Here is a 12,079-nt window from a genome sequence, read left to right on the forward strand (position 1 = left end):
TTAGTTTATGGTTTCTCAGGCAGGAAATCAGCTTCAGGGGTGGTGGTTTTTCTGCAGCTAACATAACCAACATAGGAAATGTCTAATCTTTGCAGGTTTTTAAATGGATAGCTTTGTTCAGAGTCAATAGAGAAAGTTAAGTATCATCCCTACAGCTACCTGAACATATTTTATAAAGCTATAAATAAATGTATGTAGAAATTACTAAAATGAGAATTTCTTCACATTCCAATATTTTTATTTTATGTTGTCTTGAGAGCTTGCCTATTTATGAAAGATCAAAACCAAATGAAAGAAATAATATGCTTATGCAATAATATGCTAATAACTTTGTTTCCTCTAAAACATGAACAAGGGAAGTTTTGCTTCTGTGAAGATTGCATGATATAGGTTATTTAGAGAAGTATCTAACTGATATAGGGAAGAGCATCTAATCTGAAAAGTGGAAGAACAGTCCTGCAGCTGTGACACTGGAACTGCTGGATGCCAGTCTTCCATTCCTGGCAAAATTTCCTCTGACAGCATGTACAATTCATAGTCTCTTTCTACTAATGTCTCATTTTCACTTTTTCTTTCTGCAGAAAACAGTTACAAATACCACAATCTGAAAAGTGCAGTATTCCTTCATTTTGCTGTATTCCTTCATTTTTTTTATTTTTGAAGGAAACATGGATTATAAACATCTACTTAATAGAATACAATGTATTCACAGTGTATTATAATATCCTGTGATACACTGTGAATACTAGCAAGTGCTCACAAGATATTGTGGCAATTTCAGAGTAAATTAAAATTGGGTATAGCGTGGGAAGCTAGGATGACATGTAATGTTTTCACCTTGACAGCCTTTCAGTGGAGGTGGTACAGCAAAAGAACTTGACACATCTTGACACCAGTGTGAATGCCTTCAAGTGGAAGGCAGGTAATTTTTTTTCAGATGCAGTAAGAATCTAAACTTATCAGTAGTCACAAGACAAAAAAATCCAGAAGAACTTCTGCATTTCCTAGATAAGCACTAATCCTACATGTATTTTTAGGAGAAAAAGTAAGTAACTATAAAGAAAATAAATTTTAAAATAACATATAAATAGCATATATGTAAAAATAGCTATATATATATGATTAGAACAAGTTTGCCTAGTAGAGTAAAGCTGTGGAAAAGTCCAGTATGGCAATTTGGAAAACAGAGATGTTTTAAAATGTCATGTTAAAAACAGTGCAAAATTCCAGAGATCACAAAGAACAAAGGAAAATTAAGTATACAGCAGTAGGTTCTTATTTGCCTTTTTGTCATCAGTCTCAAGAAAATTTTCTGTTCTTTTTTCTTCTGAGTTGCTGCCTTCTCTTAAGTTCTGATTCTCAATGTATTTAGTCTCCTTCAATCTCCTTTTATCTTTTCTTCTAAAATAATTAAAATAATAGATAAGCAGACTTAATTCTGATCCTGTAAAATAAAGTTTTCCTACATGAAAATCCAAGTGTATTTAATAGGCTTGCTGACTATGTTAACATTAAATACGGTCAGTTTTCATTTCTCTAAGGTGATGAGGAATGTGATAACACAGTTAAAACACACAGAATACAACAAGTAATAAAACTAAATGATTATATGATGAGATGTAATAAGGAAAAGATTAACCACTGAACAGCGCTTAGCTGCACAGTGCAGTTTCAAAAGCCTGCAAGCTCACATGAGGAGGCATGTCACGTACATGTCTACCAGCAAGAGAAACTGCAGAGCCAGTTGTGTGGTGCCACTCTAAGTGATAAATTCTGTCCCCTGACACTTGGTCACATAAGATCGCACCAGACATACCTACAGAGCAGAGATCCAGTTCCCTCAGTCATACACAGAAAGCTGACTGAACTTCTCTGTATTCACAGTATGCTGAGTCTGTGAAATGGATTGAGATCCACCCACAAACAATAGAAAGGTATCTATACGTGTAAGAGGTTTCAGGATTACGGTTTTATAAGTAACAAGACTCTTTCTAACTACACTCGCATATAACCCTCATGACAGTGAGAAATAGTGCTATTTGTTAAAGTAACTGTAATGAAAGTAGGAGTAATAAGGTGACCTTACTACGGTCACCTACAATAATGCTGAATGTGTCTGGCTTTCTTTGTTTGTCAGTAGACTATTCAGATATGCAAATGGGTGATAGCGAAGGTATACTGTGATCTGTTAAAAGTCATCATTGTCTAAATTGAGCGGTTTGGTTTTTTCTCCATCATAGTTGCTAACCAGTCCCAAGTTGTGAAAATACACTTTGTGCACTGGTCGAACAGTTTTCATAAGCTTATTTGAAGATATGCTCCCTTTGCTTATTTGCTTTTCAATATGAGTGGGACTAAATAGCCATTAGAAGTCTTTATATTTATTACAAAGGTAACAGGATAGGGCCATATAAAAGAAACGTATGTCTTAAGTCACGCAGTACCACTGTTTCTACCCAGTTAGAATTACCGATGCTTTACAAAAAAAGAGGTTGTATAGGTCCGTGGGTGGTTAGTGGGACTCAGTTCTAAAAGACCTAGATTCTATATTTAGAAGTCAGCTTAGCCACTGGTTTTCTAGACAAGCCGTATCATCAGTTTGTACCTCTTCTACCTAATAATGCATTCTGCCTTGTTTATTGCATTCCAAGCTTTTCCTAATAGGTTGTGCCTCCTGCCGGTTTTATGTAGGATCTAGTATAGGGAGGCTAAAATGCTAGCTAAGTCTAGCAGGCACATCTGTAATACAAATGTGTAAAAAGAAAGAGAAGGGAAAAAAAAATAACAGTGAACATTCTGGCTCCTGTACAATTATCTTCTCTAATGGAGGTAAAATAAGTGAATTTGTGGAAAGCAGATTAAAGCAACTCCAAATATTAAAAGAATGGAAAAAGAATTGGGGGAATATTAAGTAAACCCACAAATTAATTATCTGATGTCATTTAAATATTCAGTAGACAGCCTATTACAGATAGAAGTTTAAGAGGAGCCCAGGACCACACAACAGAAGAAAGACAGAGTTAGGAACAGGGGCCAGATTTCCCATCCCAAGTAGTGATGGTATCATAACACCACCACAAGAAACAACTGTGAACTGATTAGTGTAGGATAATTAGGGAGAAAACTGAGGAAGGAAAATCTGTGCATGCTCTTCAAAAGAAGTTTTCTTAAAACCACATACCAGGTTGTTCCTAGGCCAAAGAGTTCACTCTCATTACAGATATGCACAGCAGAGCCCTCCAGTGACATGAGCCCTTCTGTGCAGTCTATGAAACTAATCACCACCATCATGGATATTATCTGCAGATTTATTTCTTTGAACACGGCCACTGTTGATATGTTAAAAAGGCTTATTTTTGCCCCAGTCTACACAGGAAAACTTCATTCCATAAGAGAAACAGAGAATGGGGTTTAAAAAGAGAGCCCGTGGCTTCTGTTCTCTGCTGTACTCCAGTAAAGTTCTCCTTTGAATTTGCAGATAAAATTTAGCTACTGCTTGTTTTTGTCCAAGTCCAACTCTCGGCCTAGGTACAGCAGCACAATCCTTGAGTCTGCACTGGGTTCCTAAAACTACGTATGTTCTATTGCAAAAGGATCTGCTAATCATTCTATCTAGTGATACGTTTGTTGTAAATTGTTTAAATTATAATGCTATTGTGAAAGTAATTTCAGACAACTGATCTGTAGTGATGAAAAATACTTCTGTAACATTCATAGCACCCTTCAAACATTCCAAAAAACCAAAGGACACTAATTGTGTAGGCACAGCTTTAAGCTTAAAAACCTTTTTATGCGAGAAATTAAGTCTTCATCAAGAAAGTAACTGTTGAAATCTTAATATCTTTCACTGACAGCCACATTTGAAGAGCAATTTTATAGCATAATGATCCTTGTTGCATAATTTGGACAGGCTTTTGTTCTCATTTTAATTTCTCATACACAGCTTGCTTTACCATCTCTCCTTCCCACACCAATTGAAAGGGAGAGATCAAAAGTCAGGAGAGAAAACATCAAGATTTGGGTCTGGAGTTAAACTTCTAAAAAGACTTCAGAACACCTCCTACTTCAAACATGCTGTCATATCTGACTAAAGCCTTGGGTGTCTCCTATAAGACTCGGTCAGCTGCATTCAAGCTGAGATCCCACTGTAGGCACAAAGAGAAAATAGCAACTTTAAAGCCCCCTTTAGACTTCTAGTCAGTTTTCACCCAGGGCTAGAAGTATTTAAACTTCCTGCACTTTAATTTTTACATTCTTAAAGCATCTAGAATATGAACCTGCCCAGAAGATGTGCCAAAAGAATGCTTCTTTTCTCTTTTACTTTACCTCATTTCCAGAATCTAGAAGTTAGTTCATTAGCCTAAACCTTCCTTCAGTAACAATCTGACAGGCTTCCTCAAAATAGGCCTCTGTAGGACTAGGCAGACTATAAAATAGAGTTTCAGATTCTTGCTTTATTATCAGTGTAGCTAGAGGAGAGGTCTACACCCATCTTTTAGACAATTTCATAGCAGCTACAGCATTTGCCAAGGAATGCAATTTCCAATTTTTGTGCCCAAGAGGGTCAAACATGCATCATTCTTCCATTAGAAAACTGTCTGACCATCAGTTATTATTCTTAGTACATAAATTGCTTGATTGTGACATACAAGAGGTCAGACTAGACAATCTAAGAGTCATTTTTGGTTTTAAACTCTGACAATTATGAAAATTAATCTGTGGCCATAAATACATAAATAAATTAGGCTTTTTGCCTAGGAGTCATTACTTTCACAATGTGATAACAATTTGCTACAGCAAAAATGAAAAACTAATGTCCTTCTGGAATATTTATGGCAAGTTCTGTGATACCAGACATGATGCTAACTTTTCCCATGGGGTCTGTCCAAGTCAATACCTTTGTACTCTCAATGGACTGAGGATTTCAGTAGGTGAGCTGAGTCCTATATATAGTTTGTGAAACACTTCTGATCTCAAGTATTCTATAAATGTGAAGTAATATAAGAGAAATATTAATTTCCTTTCCATGTACAGAATTATACAAGTCCAAAGCTTTTATATCCTCCAAGGTAATTTTATTAACCCATAAATTCTAGAAGCATAGGTCTTCAGAATGAATGAGTTGTCTCAATAATGCCTTCTCAGCATGATTATTTTGGTGGATCAAAACCATCTCTTTAGAGAAGAACCCTGTATTGGGTTTGCATTACAAGGTTTTGGGAGGCTGGAGGTGGGGCTACAGGGTGGCTTGTGTGAGAAGCTGAGAAGCTTCCCATATGTCTAACAGAATCAATGCCAGCTCTAAGATGGACTCACCACTGGCCAAGGCCAAGCCCATTAGTGACAGTGGTAGCACCTCTGCTATATGTAACATACTTAAGAAGGGGAAAACACTGCTATGGAACAGCAGCCAGAGACAGAAGTGAGAATATGTGATAGCAACAGCTCTGCAGACAGTAAGGTCAGTACAGGAGGAGAGGAGAATGTGCTCCAGACACAGGAACAGATTTCCCTACAGCCTGTGGTGCAGAACATGGTGAGTCAGGCTGGCACCTTGCAGCTCACAGAAGTCCATGGTGGAGCAGATATCCACCCGCAGCTCATGTAGGACCTCACACCACAGCAGGTGGATGCCCCTAGGAGGCTGTGACCTCATGGGAAGTCTGCACTGGAGCAGGCTCCTGGCAGGACCTGTGGCCCCATGGAGAGAGGAGCCCACACTGGAGCAGGTTTGCTGCAGGACTTGTGACCCCACAAGAGACCCAGATTGAGGCAATCTGTTCCTGAAGGACTGCACCCCATGGAAGGGACCCACACTGGAGTAGTTCATGAAGAACTGCAGCCCATGGGGAGGACTCACGTTGGAGAAGTTAATGGAGAACTGTCTCCCTTGGGAAGGGCCATGCACTGGAGCTGGCAAAAAGTGTGAGGAGTCATTCCTGAGGAGGAAGGAGCAGCAGAGACAATGTGTGATGAACTTACTGCAACTGCAGCATGAAGTAGACAATCCAGGAGTAAAGTTAAGCCTGGGAAGAAAGAAGGGGTGGGCAAAGGTGTTTTAAGTTTTGGGTGTATTTCTCACCCACCTGAGAAATACACCTACTCTGATTTGACTGGTAATAAATTAATTTTCCCAAGTTCTGCCTGTCTTGCCTGTGATAGTAATTGCTGAATGTCCTCCCTGTCCTTATCTCAACCAATGAGCCTTCTGTTATATTTTCTTTCCCTTGTCCAGCTGAGGAGGGGAGTGACGGATTGTCTTTGGTGGACACCTGGCATCCAGCTATCACAAAACCATACTGCCTTTGACTCATTTTTCAAGCTAACTAGGCAACTGGAGTGGGAACTAGGAAAATACATCTCTTGAACTATGGTACTCATATAGCAGACATAAAGACACTTGAAAATTTTATGCAAAAGCAGAAAAATATACATCCCATCACTCTTTCCCAAGAGTGGATGGGAAATAATTTCTCCACGTAGCAAATACTAACAAAATTGTTCAGTGACTCAACTCCATTAGTAACCTTACAGAGCCTAGCATCTGCTTCCCTTACAGCTCAAGTCAGTACCACACAATTTTATTCTAAAATATCAGTTACCCAAATAAACCAAATTTTTTACATGGAGTTTTTAAGAACACAGATTCTGCCTTAGATATAAAATTTCCAACCCTTCAATGAAGTAACTATTTATTGCTTCAACAGTAAATTATCCTGCCAGAAACACTCCATAAAAAGGAAATTAAAATTCTTTTTACCTGAGTATTAGCCCAAAGTTCTGGAATTCACAAGACATTAGGGGGAGCCAGTTAATGGAAAAAAAAAAAAAGACAATTTATCTACCCGGAAGTTTATGAAAGGGATGTGCTGAAAACAGAGCTCATATTAAGTAGCATTTAAAAAGAAAATGGACAGTGAGAGGTGAGAAGAAAATATATCTATTTTTTTTTCATATGGAGTGCCAGTAGAGACCCTTGATTCAGGCTTGGTTAAAGGAAACCATTATGGTTTGGTTGTTCTGTGGGGTTTTTTAACCTGAAGGAAGCATTAAATCAATGATACTGCATCCTTCTTCCTTTTTATTATTTTTTTTCCTTTTTCCTCTGAAAGGGAAGTAATTACCATTTTTCTCTGCCCTGAAGAGCTTGCATAAGACTGAATGAACTACTGTTGTCCCTGCGTTTAGAGAACAAACAAACACGCAATAGAGAATTTGTCGTTCTCTAGGCAAAATAGAAGAGAGACTAGGCAGTCTCTCAAGGCAAAAATGCCTTGAGAACTTGCTGGGAAGTCTGCAGTCTTTGCTGATGTGGGAAGAGGTGCAGCAGCAGCTAAGAACAAGGCTTCTAAATAAGCTTGTATCTCTGCAAGATACAAACAAAAAAAAAGCATTTCAGTACACTAGTGGCAGGGTAATTGGCAGGGTAATTGTCATTATCCTACCTATATCCTTAGGCCAGATTTGTAGGTATTGCTCTTGTAAGACCAACTGGTATAGGTGGGAAAAAAAAACCCAGATAAGCTTTTAGGCTCTTTTTCAAGTCTAAAATAAATATACTGGGTATTACCCCCCATGGAAAACCCCAACCAACCAAAACCCAACAGAAACAAACAACAACAGCAACAACAAATCTAAAGCAAAACTTAGAAAATATTTTAAATTGTTATAAAATAAATCTATCATGCCTGGATTTCAAGCTGATTTTGCTTTGTATCTTGAAAGCAAAAACCTAAACCCAGAATTTCTATACTGAATAGAAACAAAAGACTGCTATGAGTATATTCTCTGAGAAATGGAGCACTCTAGGAAAATTGAATGGGAATAAAAGATCAACAACGCACTGACTTTTTTTTCCTATCTACTACAAGCTACTTCTCATAGAACTACTAGAACTTTTAGGGGTTTTTTTTCCTACTATTTTTAAACAAAAGCATGCTTTCCAGGGCAGTGGCTTGAATTCTGTAGAACATTTCCTGGGTTTCTTGCATGTACATGGGTTCTTCCCCTAGATTCCCAGTTATCATACACATATGTTAAGGTGGAAATATGCATCATCAACTTCTGTGTTAGCTTTAGCCTCTCTTACCTTTCACATTTGTGTTAAATAAACCCTATTTAAACTGGAAAATGCAACTCCTGCCTTTCCATTTTAACTATTTTCTTTCTGGGTACCTCTGTTCTTTTTTAATTTTACTATTAAGATAGGAAGTAAACCAATATCTTAACTTCTAATGCAATATTTGCAAGCTATTCAGGTGAATGTTACTAGTCTTCATTTATTATTTCCATTTTGTGGAGACCATCAGTTGGGCTGCCTTGCTTACATGTTGCTTAAGCTGTCTCACAGTCTACAATGTCAATAAAATACAAGCCTATAACAATTCTAAGTATGTTATAACTGTATCAGTCTGTATTTTAACACAAGAAACCAGCTGTGGTTTAAGCAGCAGATATAAAAGTCAGATGTAAAAAGCAGATGTAAAAGTTAGATGGCTTGTTCAACTCTGTGTGAATTTTAAAGGTACATCCTACAGCTTGATACACAGATCGATGTTTTGGTTTTACTGAATAACATTCTTCGTTGAGGAACAGCTTAAAACATTGTCCTTGTTAGAAATATCTTAACACCTTTTGTTTAGAATTTTGTGCTTCAGAATTGAAAACCATGGGTGAAGATTGCACCTGTAATTGTTAAATCACTCTGTCACAGGCAAGTTGCCAGTTTCAGACCATTCAACCATTCAATCACAAGTACTGAAGGTTAGAGAAAACCAGAAAAGAGAGAATAGTCCTACTAGCTTTATTAAAACATAAAATCATAGAATGGAAGGGAGCTTACAGATCAGCTAGCTTCCATCCCACACCTTCCACTACAGCAGGTTGCTCAAAGCCCCATCAAGCCTGGCCTTGAACACTTTCAGGGTTAGGGATAAAAATTAAGGACAAATTGAAACATACTGTAAGTGCAAAATGCACACAGTGTCAAGTATAAATGCCAAGTTTCAGCCTGAAATGCTTGAAAAAATCAAACACTTGCAATAGTGTCTACACTGAGTTGAGTTGGCCAGTATGGTATCATCAATAGCTAAGCTGCTTTGAATCAGACATACTCTTTAACTTTCCCATGCTGTTTTCCAAGACAGGATGTGACTTCAAAAAAATTGTCCCTTTCCTTAGTGTGGTAAAAGGCATTTTTTTAAATTTCTCAGCCTAATCAACAAATCTTGTACGTTGAGAGCAAATTTGTAACCCAAATGAAACATGGCTTAAATAGAATTATATTATTACTATAGGGTTTTCAAACCATGGTTCAGAGTAAATTCACATTGAGTGTCAGTTTGGAAGACACCTTTCAAACCTTATTTTCTTACTTCAAATACACTTCAAGTTAACCTTACATCTTGAAAGTATTCAGAATATACAGATTGTTTTGCTTCTGGTATAATTCTGGATGGTTGCAAGTAGGGAGACTGTTTCATGACAGTGATCCCCCAGCACTTTTGGTCCTGGGCAAAATTGTTTACTGGAGACAAGACAAGGAGAGAGTGGGAGATGGAAAAGGGACATAACTAACATAAACCCAGGCTGAACAGCACAGAGAGATGGCAACTGGGAATTAAGTAATTCCTCATTAAGAGAGAAAGCCAGGAAAGACACAAAAATGAGTATGTGTTCAGAATAAACTGTACTAGTAGTCAGACTCTGAGGACATCAATATGTAAATGTCCCTTGTGCAGCTACTTTTCAGTTTCTCCTGGATGGGTTGGTCTCACTTTCTGCCTTCATGATCTTTCTTATTCACAATCTGCCCTTATGATCCTTCTGCCCTCCACTTGTTTACTTGAAGTAGTAAAGCAAAAATAGCCCTTTTACTGACAGAATGAGGGATACTTACACAATTTCCCACCAAGTTCTGAGTTTGGTCAGGTAAAGTAAGTAAGAGTACTTCAGAGTAAGATCTGTTTTCTGTATTCTTCATTATGTTACTTTGTTTGTTGAATTAACTTGTTTCTGCTTCCTGTGACTGAATTTTTGTTGGTTTGGCAGCTGACTGTTCTGACTGGTTACTGAAATGAGACTATTAGTAAGCATTTGACTTTTTTAAAGTTCTCCTTCCTGGAGTAGCTTCCAAATTCACAAAATGCTAAACTAAAGGTAAGTGTTCATGTGGGGCTTTTTCTCCCAAAATGTAAACATATATGGATAGCGCAAAAGAGTGAGTGTGTGTGTACAAATACATTTGTTTATTACACGCTAACGCAAAAATTGGTGTAAGCCTGGCCCTACTGATGACAAAAGAGTTACACCATTTGCTTAATTCAGGGCAGGATTTCATCTATAGCCTCTGAAAATTAGAATTATCTAAAAGGCCAGAAACTTAACATGTCAAATCTTAAACAATTCTTGGGGAGGGGAAGTCATTAAATAGCTGTTTATGGGTTTTTTTCCCAATTTAATTTTGGAAGACTGTAATTTGAGTTGGAATGCTAAAACTGGTTCCAAAATTAGAAGCCTTCTTCTTATTTGCAAAGTAATTTTTCTGCTCCAGTCCCTGCCTGTAAATAAAGCAAAAATATGTTAAAACAGTCACCTAAAGGATATGAAAATATTTGACAAATGTTTTGGACAAAATTACTAGATAACACTTTGATTTTAAATGCTTCTACAAAATGTAGAAAGATTATCTCCATAACCTTTTTTTTTTTTGGGGGGGGGGGGGGGGGGGGTGGAACCCAACAGCCCAATCACCATGTGCTTTTTCTTCTGTGAATACTGAATGGAAAATACTCGACATGTAAATTTTTGATACATTTATCAGATCACAGCTCCCTCTTGTGTAATTCATCATTACTACAGAAAACTAAGTTAAATTGGATGGAAATTGTTTAAATCCTATTATATGATACCCATTAATTTTATTCCTTTTACTTTTGTCATCGGTGATACTTTAGGTTTGGTAAATTTGTATTTTCATGCAATTTCAGTACCAGGACAGATAATACTACTTACAGTAAGGTTACAATAAAACTGCATTTAGGAGAGTATTACTTTTGCTCAATGGCATGATTTTGACATTCCTAATCAAAATCCTGTGTTTTTATTTACAAAAATTCATGTCTAATTTGCTATTTATTATTGCTGCTAGGTCTTTCTTCCACACAGCTTTCTAGAGGTTTGGGGTTTTTCTGTTTTTTTGTTTGTTTTTTTTCCCTGTTTTTATTTTTATGACTTCTGGAAAAATATAGCTATTCTCCTTTGTTTTACTCTCTAGCTTTTGTGTCCATAGGTTTTCAGATCACCACAATGTTGTTGTTATCATGAGTTTAAACTTTGTGGTATCTTTCTCTCCGACTCTCCTCAGAACTTGTAAAAGAACATTTTGCAACAGTGTGTTTGCTACAGCGTTTATTTCTAGTTTCACACAGAAAGACTGCATTTTGTTAATTTCACTGTTATTAGCATAAGTTACCTTTGGAACAGAAACAGAAAAATAGTAAAAATAAATGCAGTTGCTCCTGTAACACAGTGCAAAACCCCAAATAACCCCCCTGGAAAAGGTGTATGAGAACATAGTATGGCATAGGTAAGCAACCCCAAATTTTAGAAAGTGCAAACAAACCTGGTGTTAATGGTTTAACTGCCACTTAAACTGTGAATTGTGCCTCTGTGCACTGAAAATGGTGAATTATGTTCAGCCTGGAGAAGAGAAGGCTGCGTGGAAACCTCATAGCAGCCTTCCAGTATCTGAAGGGGGCCTACAGGGATGCTGGGGAGAGACTCTTCATTAGGGACTGTAGTGATAGGACAAGGGGTAATGGGTTGAAACTTAAACAGCAGAGGTTTAGACTGGATCTAAGGAAGAAACTCTTTACTGTTAGGGTGGTGAGGCACTGGAATGGGTTGCCCAAGGAGGTTGTGAATGCTCCATCCCTGGCAGTGTTCAAGACCAGGTTGGATGAAGCCTTGGGTGATACGGTTTAGTGTGAGGTGTCCCTGCCCATGACAGGGGGGTTGGAACTCGATGATCTTAAGGTCCTTTCCAACCCTAACTATTTTATGATTCTATGATTCTATG

Source organism: Melopsittacus undulatus, chromosome 4 (assembly GCF_012275295.1).
Source record: "Melopsittacus undulatus isolate bMelUnd1 chromosome 4, bMelUnd1.mat.Z, whole genome shotgun sequence".
Taxonomy (NCBI): domain Eukaryota; kingdom Metazoa; phylum Chordata; class Aves; order Psittaciformes; family Psittaculidae; genus Melopsittacus; species Melopsittacus undulatus.